This window comes from Triticum aestivum, chromosome 4D, assembly GCF_018294505.1.
Source record: "Triticum aestivum cultivar Chinese Spring chromosome 4D, IWGSC CS RefSeq v2.1, whole genome shotgun sequence".
Lineage (NCBI taxonomy): Eukaryota > Viridiplantae > Streptophyta > Magnoliopsida > Poales > Poaceae > Triticum > Triticum aestivum.
This window is the reverse complement of record NC_057805.1, coordinates 263,196,652-263,209,013: the sequence shown is the minus strand read 5'-3', so window position 1 is coordinate 263,209,013 and position 12,362 is coordinate 263,196,652.

The window sequence follows — 12,362 nt, the reverse complement described above, 5'->3', positions numbered from 1 at the left end:
AGCTGCACATATCTCGTTCTCAGGGCAACACCGGATGAGACATCCTACGAGTAAAACCAGACCTCGAGTTTCCATGAGGGGCCCCTGCAGTCTACTCAGTTCAGACCAGCACTTAGAGAAGTACTGGCCTGGGGGGGTTAAAATAAAGATGACCCTCGGGATGCGCGACTCCCAAGGGAAAAAAGGCTAGGTGAGGCAAATGTAAAACCAAGGTTGGGCCTTGCTGGAAGAGTTTTATTCAAAGCGAGCTGTCAAGGGGGTCCCATAAATCACCCAACCGCGTTAGGAACGCAAAATCAAGGAACATAACACCGGTATGACAGAAACTAGGGCGACAAGAGTGGAACAAAACACCAGGCATAAGGCTGAGCCTTCCACCCTTTACCAAGTATATAGATGCATTAAATAAATAAGAGATATTGTGATATCCCAACAAAGTTCATAATACCCATGTTTCAACAAGGAACAAACTTAATCTTCACCTGCAACTAGCAACGCTATAAGAGGGGGCTGAGCAAAGCGGTAACATAGCCAAGCAACGGTTTGCTAGGAAGGGTGAAAAGGTTAGAGGCTGACATGACAAAAAGGGAGGCATGGTATAACAAGTGGTAGGTAGCGCAACATAGCGATAGAGCGAACACCTAGAAAGCAAAGATAGAAGTGATTTCGAGGGTATGGTCATCTTGCCTGAGATCCCGCAAGGAAGAAGAACGAGTCCATGAAGAAGACAAACGGACATAGTCGAACGAATCCTCACAACTCCGGAACGAAACCGAAGCTAACAAGAGAAGCAACCCGGAAAGAAACAAACAACATAGTAAACCAACAAGCATATGCATGGAATGATGCACAATCAAGTATGATGCATGTCCGGTTTAAATATGCATGGCATGGCAAAGTGCAACAAACAACACTACAAATTAAGTGGAGCTCAATATGCAACGAGTTGCATATTGACGAAACACCACATTCAATATTTAGTTATCTCTCGGTTATGTACCCAACAATATTAAATGTTGATTAACATGGCAAGAGGTGAAGCATAAGTAAACTAAATATTTAGGCAAGTTTCAATGAGGCCGGAAATAACAAACACCAAGTCCGGAAAATCCCCATATGCATATTTAGCAATTTAAAGGAAACAACAAATATAAACATTTTAAATGTTGTTATCAAGATGCGGATGACATTTACAGGTTTTATGCAATTTAAGAAAATTTTGACATAAGCATGTTATGGAGCATTTGTCACCGTGGTGGAAGAAAAGGGTGCCATGGCAACGATAAGGAAAATGGTGCCACGACAACCTTCCGATGATCCGATAACTCATTGAGATACCGGTGCAAAAGAGCAAGTGTGCGGATGTGCGAAACATGCAAAAGATGGTGGGGTGATCCCGATTACCGGGTGTCCCACATGTCGGTGGCATGGAAACAAGGAACGCGCAAGCGACAACTGGGACACGGTGCAAACGCGAGCATCTCATACAAAAAAGCATTCGCTCCACGGACGTCGTCTCGGGTTATACCATCGAAGCGTGCCTTTTGAATCGGATCAAGTTCGTTGAGGGAAGTAGTGGTTCACAAGTCGGACAGGAAGTTGTCGTTCATGTTCCGTAGATGCTCGGGGTCACGACAAGGAACTTGACGTCCACGGGGTCTTCGCGGGTCGACGGTAGTGGTACACGTTTCGTAGTCGTTAGAGTCATCGGTAGAGGAACTTGGTGGTCCATGTAGTCGAACTTGGCGCATCCGAGGGGTACTTGGTGAAATCACGTAGTCGTACACGGGTCGTAGAGGTACTTGGCGTCCCTGAGTCGAGGGTAGTGGTTCCCTTGGCGTTGTAGTCGTGCATGGTGATGAGCGTCGGGGTACTTGATGGTCTCGAACTCCAAAGTGGTACAAGGAGAAATGTGCGGCCGTGGTCATCTTCGGACCTAGGGCTCCATGATGGCGCCGTGGTGGTCTTGCAGCAACAGCAGTAGCAAGCCGTCGGGGAGGAGATGGTCGCGGCAGAGGACGAAGCAGAGGAGCAGCAGTGCGAGGTCGGGCTTGCGGGAGGGTGGAGCGACGGGAACAACAGTGGACGAGGTGGAGGCGCTCGATCCTCGGGCACGAGCGGGAGACGGTTAGCTGCGGACGAAGACGGCTGCTGGAAGTCGAGGTTGTCGGCGGACTTGGTCGCCCGAGGCAGGGATGCGGGAAGGAGGTTCGATGATGACCGGTGCTGGGGGCTCCGGCGAGCTCCTGCCAAAATGAAGGGAACGAGCGACGCGGGGCTCCTGCTGGGCATTGAGGACGACGGCTGCGGGCGTAGGTGATCGAGGAGCTCCTCTGCTCGGGCACTTGGGCCACGGGGATTTGATGAGGAGGAGGCGTGGTCGCGGCCTGGTGCTGCAGAGGGAGGCGCGCGGGAGGTTGCGAGGGGGGTCGGGCGCAAATTAGCGGCGCTGCGGGATCGGGATCCCTCTCCTGTGCGTGGATGGCAGCGCGAGAGGAGGAGAGGGAGACGAGCGAGAGCAGGGGGATCGAGCAGGAGGTGGTAGCAGGGGGAGAGATTGAGAGGAGGGGGTCGGGCTAGGTTTTAGGAGCGGCTGGGCCTTAGGGCAGGGATGGTCGGCTTGGTTGGTGAGGCCCAACAGGCCGGCGGGTGCAGGCTCTCTCTCCCTTCCATTCCCTTCTCTTTCATTCTTTAGCAGAAAAAGAAATAGAGAGAAGAAAAGAAAGAGAGGCTTTGGAAAGAACTTGGGCATGGGGATTATTTTCCCGGGCTCACAAAAATGTGCTCGTTCCAAGAAAAATGGAGTGGGCAAGATTGCAAGGTTTACATTTGAATTTAATTCAAATGGTTTGAACAAGGAGTAGGAATCCGAAGTTTCCGAAAATGTTGAACATTTAGGAAGAGCCTCGATAAAACGATAAAAGAATATGAGGACAAGTTGGAGACCAAGAATTGAGATGACAAAGGCCTTGGGATTTATTTGCCCGTGTGTCAAAGGTAAGTCCACATACATGGAATACTTTATAAAGAGAAGTCACCCTAATATTGGGAGGATATGTTATAAAGAGAAGTCACCCTTCCCTCGACTTAAATGGATTGAAGATCCATGCAATTAATTTAGTTGAGTTTTGATGCAAAGATTAATGACATGATGGCATGATGACATGATGCAATGCAAAAATAAAAGAGCAAGCACCAAAAGGAACACACGGTGATCACGAAAATAAGGAAGTCTTCTGAAGCGTCGGTCTCGGGGTGTTACAACACTCCACCACTACAAGAGGATCTCGTCCCGAGATCTAGGATGGCACCGAAGAAAAGCGGGAGAGGAAGAGAAGAGGTAAAACTAATTGCTTCTTAGACAAATGATTGAAACCAAAGAACCTTGCGGGTTGAACAAATCGACAGAAATGACACAACGGAGATAAGCGAATTGAGAGCACTCCGTAGTAAACGGAAGCAAGGAACACCATGAGAACCTTGAGGTTAAATGACACGATAGATATCTAAACCACTCCGGTTAAAACAAGATAGGGAAGGAATAAGAATGATATAATTTGGGCAGCACTCCGACTGTAAATGGAAGGAATTGAACATGATCTTGACAAGATGAGAGGATACTCGATGAATTTAACAACACACTGCGTCCGTAACTAATGAAAGAATGGCACAAGGGGTAAGAAAGATTTCAGACAGCCCTCCTGTTGAGGAAGGAGACAAAACTTGATAAGATGAGAGAACTCGAATGAAAACATGACACTCCGGCTAAACGAATTAGAAAGGAAAAATTACATGATCTTGACAAAACAATATGATTGGTCGAAAAGAGCAACATCACAAAGCCTCCGGAAACAATGCATGATAGTTAGATAGTTGGAGTGAATAGAACGAAGAATGAAACCAACATCTCCTACCATAAATGAATTTTAAAAAGCATCCTTACGAAGTAGGATTGAACGGAATTGTTGGAAAACCAACAACAAAAAGAATAAGCTTGTAGTGGGCTTATGGAAACATCTCAACATTATGAGGTGACAAACGACCACTAAAGGAAGCCATTGGTTTGAGTGAGAGCACCAAGGCGATGAAAAACTTCTTTCACCAAGAGGATAGGAGAAAACTTGGATCATTTATAAGCACCATAATAGCAACATTCCTTAGGGAAGGCTTTAGGTGAATTATAACCCAATATAACTCCAACAAAAGATTGATTGGTTGAAAAGATCTCTTGAACGAAGATAAAATGATGGATTTAAATATGTCACTCTTGAAAACTTTGTGAATCATGAAACCCGAAGGAAAATTATCGAGAATGACATCACACCACCTCAAAAGATAAGGTAGGAAGAATTGCACTACGAAATGCAAGATGAAGAATGCTTGAACTCCTCAAAACAAAACATGTGTTGAACACCATGTTTATTTTAGAGTATAGCTTGGCGGATCTTAACTCCGAGAAAAATCTTGAAGAACAATTGAAGAATGAAAAGAATCCTTGACGAACCACCATGTAGAGCCTCCATGAAGAACTCCGGTAATAAAGGAATGATCAAACGAAAGGGAAAGTTGAAAAGAACTCCGGGAGAAGCCTTGCAATGATTAGATGAAGCTTTGAAATGATATAATTGAAATAACTTGGAGCTCCGGAAAGAAAAATGAACAAATGAGATCAAGAATTTTGATGAATCTCCGGAATAAGGAATTGGATTTTTACTCGATGAAACAAGAATAAGAATTACATTATGCTCATCCTTCACCAATTAAATTGATGACAAGCAATGGGTTTGGCATACTACTTATTCTCGTAGAAAGGATTAAGATAGATATGGCGCAAACTTGGGAAGGTCTTGATGGAACCACCGGTAGGATTGGAAAGAACGAATGAATCTATATGATAATGAAGGAAGAGAACTCTTGAACGAACCACCGTAAGAATTGAAAATGAACGAAGAAAAGATAAAGAAACATCGGGAAGAATTAGAAAATGAACGAAGATACTAGAGAACGGATTAGATTGAAGAGGAACTCTTCTTCAGTCTTCAAATGTTGAGAATGATGACGAGAAACACCACCATGAATTGTTGAGATACTCCGGGATGAAAATAAGAAAGGTTGAACCAACAATGAAAAGAATTTGGAAGATCTTGGAAAAAGACATCTGACTGATGATAACTCATTCTTACGTCAAACTTGGAAATGAATTTGGGAATAGCTCCGGGAAAATTAGAAGAGTCAGGTAAGATCCTGGGAAAAGACCTGTGGGTTAGGGCCCACTCAAAAGATACACTGTTGAACGATTTAAAAGAGAGATTGCGTCGGTTCAATTAAATGGCTTGAATAAGGTAAGACCTCGAAATAGCTAGAAAGGATTAAGAATAGAAACATGAATCCTCTGGGGTACCTTCAGCACTCCAGATAAACATTTGAAACGATGAAAGGATACGATCAACACCGAAAGCTTGCATTGAAACCACCGAGGAAGATAAGAGAACAAAGAATGATAAACTTGAAGCTCCGTTAGTATCTTCATGGGAAAATCACCGGATAAGAACATTGAAAGAAAAGAATGAAGAGACTTCGCATCAATAAAGAAGATACTTGATTAAGAAATCTGAGTCCTTGAAGAAAAAGGGTGGGAGGGCGGGAAAAACAAAGACAACTTGGGACGGATGAAGCAAACACCGTTGCAAAGAACTGAGAATTGATCTCACGAATGTTGAAATGATCGGATCCACTTGAAGAGAAGCATGCCGGTTGGAAAAGAATTAACATGACGACCTCGATGGTCAAGAAGGATTAGCAACCACATAGAAATATGAGAACACCGCTTAGAATAAGGTATGGAATCAACATTTGACTTCGAAGCAACTCAAATACCACAAATTAAAGAAAACAAAGGATTTGGCTTGCAGAATAAGCCGGAACAAACATATGATAGAGATTTCGTCCGAAGTTTTCGTGGTGGGGCCCACACGGGCTCGATCGTACAGCACCATCATGTACAAGGCAGTGCACATGACATACGAAGCGTCCCCGAGTCGGCATAGCCAAGGACTCTTTAAGACACTACGAGACCACTATAAAACCAACCGTGGAAAGGCGGACCACTAGACGTCGAACCCCAATCTCATATCATGCATCTGTCAGAAAGATATCCTAAGAGCTACTTGAATCCCACTTATAAACTCCCAAAACTTTCTGGTTATGCAATCAGGTGTTGGGGATACAGGGGACACAATATATATCACCCAAACTAACAATACCTAGATCCAGTTGTATCCATCCTTCAACACATAACCAAGAAACCTTCGGAAATCATTTACCTCAACCTTCGAAAAGCATCCGTTATACGAGTTATGGCAATACTCCCGAACTCCCGCCCCAGTACTGGGTGGCGTCAAGGTGATCTAACCAACAACTGCATAAAAGAGATTTTCGATGTCGGCGAAACTCAGGTATTCCAGAACTGCAACGATAAAATTGTGATGACAACACCTCGGAGCTCAACTCCCCGGGACACTGCCACAACCCCTAAATGTCAGGAGGCACCAAGAACAATGTTCTCGTCACAAAACCATCGGAACGATTCCAAGATACCCGCGTGATCCTAAATTTTTTTAGTGAAATTTGAGGAGAGAAAAGTCAAAACTTCTACGTCAGGAGACCTCACCAGAGCGACGAAGGGACTGAGGAGTAAAAAGAATCCTACTCTCTGATATATATAATCCTAAGACTCAAAACATTTTTGTTCTAGACTCAACAATGCCAGCGATTCGATCAAGCAGGGGGCTCCTAAGTCGGGGATGGCTCTGATTACCAACTTGTAACACCCACGATGCGGCTATATCTCCCACGTGTCGAGGCACGACTTAGAGGCATAACCGCATTGTGGTTTTGTCGCAAGAAGGGTCATCTTCACACAATCCCATGTAATGAACAAGAATGGGATAAAGAGTTGGCTTACAATCGCCACTTCACACAATACATAAATAAATCATACATCAATCAGAGTACACACATAGGTCCGACTACGGAACCAAAAGAAAAGAAGACAACCCCAAATGCTAGATCCCCGATCGTCCCAACTGGGCACCACTACTGATCAACATGAAAAGAAACAACACAACGAACAAGATCTTCATCGAGCTCCCACTTGAGCTCAGTAGCGTCACCTGCACTGGTATCCTCGACACCTGCAACTGTTCTGGAAGTATCTGTGAGTCACGAGGACTCAGCAATCTCACACCCGCGAGATCAAGACTATTTAAGCTTATAGGAAAGGATGGGGTAATGAGGTGGAGCTGCAGCAAGCACTAAGCATATATGGTGGCTAACATACGCAAATAAGAGCGAGAAGAGGAGCAACGGAACGGTCGTCAACTAGTAATGATCAAGAAGTGATCATGAACTCCTACTTACGTCAAACATAACCCAAAAGCCGTGTTCACTTCCCGGAATCCGCCGAAAAGAGACCATCACGGCTACACACGCGGTTGATGCGTTTTAATTAAGTCGAGTGTCAAGTTCTCTACAACCGGATATTAACAAATTCCCATCTGCCACATAACCGCGGGCACGGCTCTCGAAAGTTTATACCCTGCAGGGGTGTCCCAACTTAGCCCATTATAAGCTCTCACGGTCAACGAAGGATATTCCTTCTCCCGAGAAGACCCGATCAGTCTCGGAATCCCGGTTACAAGACATTTCGACGATGGTAAAACAAAACCAGCAAAGCCGCCCGATGTGCCGACAATCCCGATAGGAGCTGCACATATCTCGTTCTCAGGGCAACACCGGATGAGACATCCTACGAGTAAAACCAGACCTCGAGTTTCCACGAGGGGGCCCCGCAGTCTACTCGGTTCAGACCAGCACTTAGAGAAGTACTGGCCCCGGGGGGTTAAAATAAAGATGACCCTCGGGATGCGCGACTCCCAAGGGAAAAAAGGCTAGGTGAGGCAAATGTAAAACCAAGGTTGGGCCTTGCTGGAAGAGTTTTATTCAAAGCGAGCTGTCAAGGGGGTCCCATAAATCACCCAACCGCGTTAGGAACGCAAAATCAAGGAACATAACACCGGTATGACGGAAACCAGGGCGACAAGAGTGGAACAAAACACCAGGCATAAGGCCGAGCCTTCCACCCTTTACCAAGTATATAGATGCATTAAATAAATAAGAGATATTGTGATATCCCAACAAAGTTCATAATACCCATGTTCCAACAAGGAACAAACTTAATCTTCACCTGCAACTAGCAACGCTATAAGAGGGGGCTGAGCAAAGCGATAACATAGCCAAGCAACGGTTTGCTAGGAAGGGTGAAAAGGTTAGAGGCTGACATGACAAAAAGGGAGGCATGATATAACAAGTGGTAGGTAGCGCAACATAGCGATAGAGCGAACACCTAGCAAGCAAAGATAGAAGTGATTTCGAGGGTATGGTCATCTTGCCTGAGATCCCGCAAGGAAGAAGAACGATTCCATGAAGAAGACAAACGGACATAGTCGAACGAATCCTCACAACTCCGGAACGAAACCGAAGCTAACGAGAGAAGCAACCCGGAAAGAAACAAACAACATAGTAAACCAACAAGCATAAGCATGGCATGATGCACAATCAAGTATGATGCATGTCCGGTTTAAATATGCATGGCATGGCAAAGTGCAACAAACAACACTACAAATTAAGTGGAGCTCAAGATGCAACGAGTTGCATATTGACGAAACACCACATTTAATATTTAGTTCTCTCTCGGTTATGTACCCAACAATATTAAATGTTGATTAACATGGGAAGAGGTGAAGCATAAGTAAACTAACTATTTAGGCAAGTTTCAATGAGGCGGGAAATAACAAACAACAAGTCCGGAAAATCCCCATATGCATATTTAGCAATTTAAAGGAAACAACAAATATAAACATTTTAAATGTTGTTATCAAGATGCGGATGATATTTACAGGTTTATGCAATTTAAGAAAGTGTATACATAAGCATGTTATGGAGCATTTGTCACCGTGGTGGAAGAAAAGGGTGCCACGGCAACGATAACAAAAATGGTGCCACGGCAACCTTTCGATGATCCGATAATACATTGAGATACCGGTGCAAAAGAGCAAGTGTGCGGATGTGCGAAACATGAAAAGGATGGTGGGGTGATCCCGATTACCGGGTGTCCCACATGTCGGTGGCATGGAAACAAGGAACGCGCAAGCGACAACTGGGACACGGTGCAAACACGAGCATCTCATACAACAAAGCATTCGCTCCACGGACGTCGTCTCGGGTTATACCTTCGAAGCGTGCCTTTTGAAACGGATCAAGTTCATTGAGGGAAGTAGTGGTTCACAAGTTGGAGAGGAAGTAGTCGTTTATGTTCCGTAGATGCTCGGGGTCACGACAAGGAACTTGACGTCCACGGGGTCTTCGCGGGTCGACGGTAGTGGTACATGTTTCGTAGTCGTTAGAGTCATTGGTAGAGGAACTTGGTGGTCCATGTAGTCGAACTTGGCACATTCGAGGGGTACTTGGTGAAATCACGTAGTCGTACACGGGTCGTAGAGGTACTTGGCGTCCCTGAGTCGAGGGTAGTGGTTCCTTGGCGTTGTAGTCGTGCATGGTGATGAGCGTCGGGGTACTTGATGGTCTCGAACTCCAAAGTGGTACAAGGAGAAATGCGCGGCCGTGGTCATCTTCGGACCTGGGGCTCCATGATGGCGCCGTGGTGGTCTTGCAGCAACAGCAGCAGCAAGCCGTCGGGGAGGAGATGGTCGCGGCAGAGGACGAAGCAGAGGAGCAGCAGTGCGAGGTCGGGCTTGCGGGAGGGTGGAGCAACGGGAACAGTAGTGGACGAGGTGGAGGCGCTCGATCCTCGGGCACGAGCGGGAGACGGTTAGCTGCGGACGAAGACGGCTGCTGGAAGTCGAGGTTGTGGCGGACTTGGTCGCCAGAGGCGGGGACACGGGAAGGAGGTTCGATGACAAGAGTCTCAAGTATATCTTCACTCAGCCCAACCTCAACCTCAGGCAGACTCGGTGGGTCGAAATGATTCAAGAGTACAATCCGAGTATCGAATATACTCCAGGCAAAGCAAATGTCATTACAGATGCTTTAAGCAGGAAGGCTTATTGCAACAGCTTAATTCTCAAGCCTTTCCAACCGGATCTTTGTGAAGCTTTCCGCAAGCTGAATCTCCAAGTTGTTCCTCAAGGCTTTCTTGCCAACCTCATAGTATCTCCTACTTTGGAAGATCAAATTCGTGAGGCACAACTCCTTGATGCCATGGTGAAGAAGGTGAAACGTGGTATCGACAAGGGTCTTTCCAAATACAAGTGCTATCGCATTGATGACAGAGACACTTTGTTCTTCGAGGACCGGATTGTGGTTCCTAAAGGTGATCTAAGGAAAGTCATAATGAACGAGGCGCACAATTCTCTCCTTTCCATTCATCCTGGAAGTACGAAGATGTATCATGACCTCAAGCAGTCGTATTGGTGGACTCGAATGAAGCGAGAAATTGCTCAATTCGTGAATGAATGTGATGTCTGCCGAAGAGCGAAAGCAGAACACCAACGACCAGCTGGTCTCCTCCAACCTCTTGCTATCCCAGAATGGAAGTTTGATCATATCGAAATGGACTTCGTGACTGGATTTCCCAAGTCCAAGCGCGGAAATGACGCTATCTTCGTTGTCATTGACAAGCTCTCTAAAGTGGCTCATTTCCTTCCTATCAAAGAATCCATCACAGCAGCTCAGCTGGCAGAGCTCTACACCTCCAGAATTGTCTCCTTGCACGGCATTCCACAATTGATTTCTTCAGATCGTGGAAGCATCTTCACCTCTAAGTTCTGGGACTCCTTCCAGAAGGCCATGGGCACAAACATTCGCTTCAGCACAACTTTCCATCCTCAAACTAGTGGCCAAGTCAAGCGAGTCAATCAAATTCTTGAAGATATGCTCAGGGCTTGTGTCATTTCCTTTGGCATGAAATGGGAAGATTGTCTTCCATATGCTGAATTCTCCTACAACAACAGCTTCCAAGCGAGTTCGGGCAAGGCCCCATTCGAGATTCTATATGGCAGAAAGTGCCGTACTCCTCTCAATTGGTCAGAGACTGGTGAACGCCAACTTCTTGGCAATGACTTAATCACTGAAGCTAAAGAAATGTGTAAAGTCATCCGTGATAATTTCAAAGCCGCGCAATCGCGCCAGAAGAGTTACTATGATAGTAAGCATCGTGATTTGGCTTTCGAGATCGGAGACCATGTCTACCTCCGCGTCTCTCCAATGAAAGGCACTCGCCGCTTCGGTATCAAAGGGAAGCTTGCCCCTAGATACGTGGGTACTTTCAAGATCATTGGCAAAAGAGGCGACCTCGCCTATCAACTTGAGCTTCCTTCCAACTTCGCGAACATGCACGATGTGTTCCACGTGTCACAGCTCCGGAAGTGCTTCAAGACGCCTGAGCGCACTATCGACTTCGAAGAGATTGACCTCCAAGAAGATTTGTCTTATCATGAGCACCCAGTTGCTATTCTTGAAGAAACTGAGCGCAAGACTCGCAACAAGTCTATCAAATTCCTGAAAGTGAAGTGGTCGCACCATTCCGACCGGGAAGCCACCTGGGAACGCGAGGACCATCTCCGTTCTGAATATCCGTAATTCTTTCAGTCCTAGATCTCGGGACGAGATCCTCTCGTAGTGGTGGAGTGTTGTAACACCCCGCATGTAACTTGCCATATTTCTAACTCCGACTCTTGCCATTTTCGGCGATGTGATATGTTTTACCCTCTGTTGTCGGGTTTCGTCTTTCGTTTTGCATTTTGTCATGTCATGCATTTTCATATCATGTCATCATGTGCATTGCATTCGCATACGTGTTCGTCTCATGCATCCGAGCATTTTCCCCGTTGTCCGTTTTTCAATCCGGCGCTCCTATCTCCTCCGGTGCACCCCTCTTGTTTTCTTTCGTGTGCGTGTGTCAAACTTTCTCGGAATGGACCGAGGCTTGTCAAGTGGTCTTAATATACCACCCGGAGACTACCGGTCAAGTTTCGTTCCATTCGGAGGTCGTTTGGTACTCCAACGGTTAACCGGGCATCCGCAAAGTCCATTTGAGTATCCAGCAAAAACCCCCTCCAAAACCAGCCCAAAACCCACCAAACTCTCTTCCATGCTCTAGGTCGTTCGATCACGATCGTGTGGGCGAAAACCGCACCTCATTTGGAGTCTCCTAGCTCCCTCTACCTATAAAACTCCATCTCCCCCGAGAAACGGAATCGCAGACGAAACCCTAGCTCCTCCCTCCGCGCCGCGCCGGACACGTCCGCCCGCGCCGGCGGACGAATCACAGCGCGCCACGTCGC